Raw genomic sequence first — 7,179 nt, forward strand, 5'->3', positions numbered from 1 at the left:
AATTCCCGGCTCCGCCCTATGTATGCGGCAATAGTTTGATGTTGCAATTGTGCGGTACAATTTAATTTATGTTATTATTTTCATACATAATATTCTTAAATTATAATTATTGAAGTTTTTGGTGAGGACGCTGCGGCGGCAGGGTGGAATTCGAACGGACGCGTCGGTGAGTGTGGACGGATTCAGTTGCTTCTTCGGTCAAATTAGTGATGCATCCACCATTTCTAACTTTTTCTTGTGACAAAGGTAGAAACTAACTTTTTTTGTGACAAAGGAGGAAACTAACCTTTTTCTAGGATATAGGTGGAAACTAACTTGATATGTACTCATCAATGAGTAAAGTTTATTTGAATCAATACTACTGCGGCTAGTAGATGCATGTATCCCGCGGCTAAAAAGGTGACCGAACGAGATTAATATTTCAGGCAACTGACCTGTAGTGCATCCCTTTGTTTTTTTTGGGAGGAAAAGAGAGTTTTATTCTATAATGAGAGAGTTACAGTCGAGAGGCAAAAGATCCTCAATACATGATGGACCTAGGTGCAACTACACAGCCGTGGTACACTCTAAACGACTATAATTTGCCAAACGGTCGGCAACTCTATTTTGATCCCTAGATAATTTCTGGGGAATAAACTCCCGGTTTTTCATCAACTCCTTAATTTCAGCCACCAGATGTCCATAGGCAGAATGAACTAGTCCATCTCCTATAAGACTAGACAAAGCTTCACTTGAATCAGATTGGACAATGACTGAAAGGTTAGAATGTTGTAAAGCAAGCGCCATTCCTTGCATGATTGCATGTAACTCCGCTTCCAGTGCATCGTTGCAATTGAAAATAAACCGATATGCAGCAAAAATAATTGATCCATTATGATGTCGGAGGATCATCCCTACTGCCGCTGCACCAGACTCCCATGAAAAGGACCCATCTACTGACAGAACAAATCAGTAGGAGGAGGCAGCCAAAGCTTAGGAGCTGTGACCACACTTACTTCAGGCAAAGTCTAACTAGCAACCGGCATTTTACCCTTAATAATTTCCTCTGTGCTATACTTACTAGCATCTCCAATAGACTTCATATAACTCTCCAAATAGTCCACCGTAGCAGCCACCGGGGGAACCTCTTTATCATGAGTAAGATCATTCCGTAATTGCCATAATTGCCAGATGCGCCATATAACCATAAGAACACGATCGCGCTCGGCATCGTTACAATTAATCAGCAGGTTTAGCAACCACTCTTTCCGAGTGTTAATAAGGAGCTGGTCACAAGGGAGCGACCAGACGCGCCTCATGGCCTCCCAAATGCTACGTGCTTGGTTGCATGCAACCAATGCATGGTAGCTATCTTCCACAATGCCACAGAGGGGGCACGTCCCACGCGACGTGAGATGCCTATACTGCATGCACGCCGAAGTAGCCAACGCACCAGTCGCCGCTCTCCAAGCCGTATGTTACATGCGTAAAGGAACACAAGAGTTCCAGATAAGATTCCGAATGGATCGATTCCCGCCAGGGCTAGGGCTCGATGCCCCGCCGGCGAACTGTTCATCATGCACGGCCGTCGCCAGGTAATAGGCACTTTTGACGGAAAAACACCCGTTCTTCTCTGGATGCCAGGCAAAGAAATCTTGACGTTGTCTCGGTGAAGTACGGATTTTCAGAATTTCACGGACATCCAACGGCCAAAAATGATCATTCAAACGTTGCACCATCCAAGCACAATTATCATCAAGAAAATCAGACACACGATTGAATCGACAGTTCCCTTTCGGTGTGACCGGCCGAAAGTTATGGCCTCGAGGAATCCAAGGATCCCTCCAAGTATGTATCGATGAACCATCTCTAACCCGCCAAATGATGCCTTTTTTAACCAGTTCCAGACCATGTTCAATTTCTTTCCACACTGCTGAAGAGTTTCCTGTAAATACTGTGTCCAATAAATTCCCATTGGGATAGTACTTCGCTCGTAATAATCGTGCACACAAACTTTCCGGATTATCAAGGAGTCGCCAGGCCTGCTTTGCGAGCAGCGCTTGGTTAAAGGCTCGCATGTCACGGAAACCCATACCACCCTTGGACTTTGGTAGCCTCATCTTGTCCCAACTTAACCAAGCCATCTTTCGTTTTCCTTTCTCTACACCCCACCAGTATTGATGCATTAATCGTGTAAGATCATCCAGTACAGACATCGGCAGCCGGAATACACTCATCACATAGGTGGGTATGGCCTGCGCAACTGATTTAATTAATAGTTCCTTGCTCGAAGTTGCCATGTACTGTTCACATCAATCAACGAATCTCTTACTAAGTCGGGCTTGCACTGTTTGAAATCTAACCTTATGCATTCTCCCTTCAGGTACAGGCAAACCAAGATACTTAGGACCAAAAACCTCTTGAGTCACCTCCAGAATTGACTTAATTCCCGCGGCCTCAGACGACAAACAATTGTCGAAGAACAGAATGGAGCACTTTGCAGGGTTTATAAGTTGCCCTGACGCTGAGTGTTCAACAAACCTCTCACCAACGTTGCCTGTTGCATGGAAGCACAGAAAAATAACAAAGAATCGTCCGCGAAAAGGAGGTGTGAAATAACTGGAGCTCTCTGACAAATCTTGATCCCTTCTAGTCCCTCCTCGGTCATTGACTTACTGAACAAAGCAGATAGCGTGTCAGCTACAAACAGGAACAAAAAGGGAGACAATGGATCACCTTGCCGCAGCCCTCTTGATGGTGTGAAAGACTCCAATAATTTACCATTAAATTTGACAGAATATTTCACCGAAGAAACACATGCCATAGTGCGATCTATCCAAACCAGACCAAAGCCCCATTTAAGGAGGGCTTTCTCCAAGAAGACCCAATCCACACGATCAAACGCCTTTGATAGATCCAATTTGTATGTACATAAAGCAGGGGCACCCTGCCGCGAAGACTGTATATGGTGAATGCACTCGAAAGCGACAATAGAGTTATTCGATATCAGCCGTCCCGGAATAAACACGCTCTGATTATCTGAAATAAGATCCATGAGCAAAGGACGTAGCCTATTAACCATGCACTTAGAAACTATTTTGTATAGAACATTACACAAACTAATGGGCCTAAAATCCTTGAGTTCTTTAGGATGTTGAACTTTAGGAATCAGGACGATTGCCGTGTCATTAACGCCTTCCGGCATAACTCCTGTGTCAAAGAACTCAAGGACTGCAGCAATAATTTCAACCTTAAGCACAACCCAGTTGGGTTGATAAATACGTGTTGGGAACCCATCTGCACCTAGCGCCTTTAGCGGCCCTATTTGGAACAAGGCGTCAGATATTTCTTTCTCCATATATGGCGCACGCAAAGAAGCATTCATCTCGGCCGACACCTTAGGCAGAATACAATCCAACACCGACTCGGGGGAAAGTGTAGGATCTTTTGTATAAACCTCCTGGAAGTACGATGTTGCCATCCGCTCCATATCAGACGGAACGTGACACCAAGTGACATCCATTCGACGAAGTCGCTGAATATAATTACACCGTGACCGCCAAACAGCACGACGAAAAAAGTATTTTGTGTTACGATCGCCTTCTTTCAACCATGTGATCCGTGAGCGCTGCAACCAAAGCATTTCCTCGCGATATAGTAATTCATCCATCTCATTCATCTTTGTACAGATGAGGACACGATCAGCAGAACTCGGTTTCAACTCATCCAGTTCACCTCTTAGTTTCTTAATCTTTTTTGTGATGTGGCCAAAGTTCTCAGCACTGCAGGTACGTAGGCTGGACATGACAGACTTGAGTGAATTTGCAACCACCCCCAAGTTGCCAGCAGGCCTTTTCTTCGCCCAAGCTTCCGCTATAATTCCACGAAGTGCCGAATGCCGCTCCCACATAATCTCATAATGTCCCTTTGTTAAACCAGAACTCGACCGAGTTAACCCTTTTGTACATGTCTGGAGCATGCACCTGTAACATGCCAAAACTATACAAATTTTGGAATGCTAATAAATGATATATTGTTGATTGAGTTGATTTGAATTTTGGATTTTTTTTAAAATACTACTTATTTAAAAATTATCAAGCCATGACATGAAAGTTGGATTAATATCATCCAACAAATATAAATCTTGATTGTGAAGAATTTATTTTTAAACTCGAAAAGGGCTCTTTGGGGGAAAACATCAATCATATTTAAAATAAAGAGTGAGAATAAAATGACTTTCTCATATATGGTGAGATAAATATTTATTTGGAGTTCGTTTGGATTTTTTTTTGAGGAGTCCTATTTAAAAAGTAGAGGAGATAGGAGGACTTCTCCAAATGAAACGATTACTTTTAGGAATTATAAATTCTATAATGAGTTCATGAAAAAGAAGTAAAATTATAAAAAAAAGTAGCTATGGCTGTAAATATTTTTCCTAAGTCCTACATTTTTTGTCTTCTGTGATTTTTTTTCTAGATTTTTAGATCACAGTTTGATAATATTATATATCAAAACTCTTTCATGTGTTTAGAAAAAGAAAACAAAATAGATTTTTTTTGCGAGAAAGGAAGCCCCAAACTCTATTGGGCCAGTTCCAGCCAAGAGCCAAAACCATCCGTCACACCCATGATGAATCAGGCCGACAGCAGCCCAAACTGGCAGAGTGTGCCTCAACCATCTTTCCCACTGACCAAGTTCCCACTTGTCAGCTTCGTCCCCAAGCACCAGTAAACGCTGCAACAAGGGCATTAGGCTGAAGACATGCAGATCCAATGTAGTGACGATCATCCAGTCGTCACGACAATCGAAGCACTTCATGATCTCGGGCCATTTGATGTCGTGTTCCATCAGCTCAACGTTGGCGAGCCATCGACAATTGTTCAACTGGCGGACGAGGATAAGTATGGTAAGCAAGAAATATCGTACAATTTGAATTTCCTTCCCGGTTTCCACCTTATTCGGCTAGTTTTCGTCGCAATGCCATATTGAGTTTTCTTTGCAAGTATCCTAATACGCGCCAACATTTAATGGTTCCTGCTTGTTTTGTTTTACAGTATGTGCAAATGTTTTTTTGCTAGGATTTGCTAATGTCTCATGCTTTGCAGGTCAATAATGCGGGAGCCCTCGGGGCGAAATGGACATCGGAGACCCGGCAGCTCTTCACCAAATGGTTAGCTTGGCTCTTCTTCCTCAAACCGCTCTGATTAAATTACTAGGGGGAAACTACTCGCTTATCTAGTGAATAGTTCTTTTACAGTATGTAGTCTAACTTTCCATCAAAAGAATTTTGTTGATCTTTGGTATGTAATATAGTTCAAACTAACTAGATTTGTGACATAGGAATGTACCTAAGAAGAGTATTTACACCTAAAAATGCTTCTATAATATTTATTATTGTACATAATAAGAGGAAGTTGAAGGGGTATCTTTTCTTTTGTGGGGACAAGGAACGTTTGTTAATACAAGAGGGCTCAATAACATGTTTGGACAATTATGTCTCGTTCCTGCCACTTTATGGAAAGAGAAAATTGTAATTTGCTCAAACTATTGTCCTTCATAATATTGGCACGATGTAAGATGACGGTGGCTGATTTTAAAGCGTGTGCATGTGGTGCGCGTAGTGGGTCTAGCTATAGCAGATGGTGCTCTTGGCTTGCTGATGGGCAGCTTTGTGAGGCCACCAGAATAGAGGTTGTGTGTCGATGCGAGGTCAGGGCACATCATCAAGTTTGTAGGTGTAGCAACAGTAGTTACTAGAAAGGTGGCTTTGACTTCATTTATGTATTTATTTTGTTTTTTTAATAATACAATAAAATGGTTGTGTGCATCGCTCGACGCAGAGGCCCCCCGGGGGTAATCCTCTTTTTCGAAAAAATGAATAAATATTGTGCCTTTATGAGACAAACATGTGGGAAATTTGATGTTTGATCCCTAGTGCTAGTGGGCTACGGGTACAACCACCCTTCTAACCATCCATACAGATGTTAGTTCTCAAATATTCACCACTTGTTTACTTAAGAAAGAGTTTTAGTATAAACTGCCCAATTAAGGGCGAAAACAAAGGATTATTCTCACAACATTGCATAACTCATCGAATCACGGTGACTACGTAGCGGGACCTACATGGGACACCAATGATGGAGTCGATTTCGGCGAATCTCGGGTAGCGGGTCCTGAGCTAGTAGCCTAGATGCAAAGATAATAAGGACACGAGGTTTTACTCAGGTTTGGGCTTTTTCGAAGAGATGATAATAACCCTACGTCCTACATGTGTGTGTATTAATTTGGGATAGAGTACAAAGTAAAAGGTTAACCCGCCACCAGATTGTTCTATCCCGTCTATGAGTCTGATCCCTCGATTTATATATATACCAAGGGGTCTAGGTTATAGATCAGTCGGTTACGTGTAAGGTAATCGTATTGTAGACGACCTCTGATCCTACAGTATACGTGAAGTCTTCAGGAATCTTCCTTCTACATGTCATGGGCCCTCTAGAGATGGCCCACTAGTGAACCGACATGAGGGTCCTCGGCCCGTCCCACCTGACCGGAAGACGACGTGGTGAGTACACCCTAGTCTAGGACACTATCAACAAGGATAATTAAGTTTGGTTTTGCCATTTTTCTTAGTTTTTATGGTCTTAGGTGTTTTTTCTTTCGGTTTTGTTCTAATTTTCCCCGTAGTTTTCTACCATCTTTTGTATTTTTGCTTTCTTTATAGTTTTCTTAATTGTTTTTTCTTTTATTTTTGCTTTAATTTTTCATTTACTTAATTGTTTATTTTATTTTTATTTTACTCTAATTTTCACTTTTTATTTACTTTAAAAATATAATGAAATTTTTTTAAAAAATGAAAGCATTGTAAAAAAATTATAACTTTTTAGATATCATATGGTATTTTCAAAAAAAATTGGGAACGTTTTAAAGATACACAAGCATTTGTAAAACTTCAGATATTCTTTTTATAAGTAGACAAACAATTATTTCAAGCTGATTTTTTTAATTCATAGGCTGTTAAACATTTTTCTGATTCATAAATATTTTTCAGAATTAATGAACATTTTTGAAAATTCAGTTGGGAAAACCTGGCTGAAAAATCCAAAAGGAGCCAGCGACATTTGAATTTGAAAAAAATAAGTACCACACAATAAAAAGAGCGCACACAAACAACGTCCAAACTGGGCCGACGCAATGAAATTT

General features: G+C 41.1%; 1 pseudogene; it reads right to left on the minus strand.

Moving 5' to 3' along the window:
• LOC119361339 overlaps positions 1-3,460 on the minus strand; it is a 10,414-nt pseudogene extending 6,954 nt beyond the window's left edge.
• Between the last annotated feature and the right edge of the window lie 3,719 nt (positions 3,461-7,179).

This window comes from Triticum dicoccoides, chromosome 2B (assembly GCF_002162155.2).
Source record: "Triticum dicoccoides isolate Atlit2015 ecotype Zavitan chromosome 2B, WEW_v2.0, whole genome shotgun sequence".
NCBI classification, from domain to species: Eukaryota; Viridiplantae; Streptophyta; class Magnoliopsida; order Poales; family Poaceae; genus Triticum; species Triticum dicoccoides.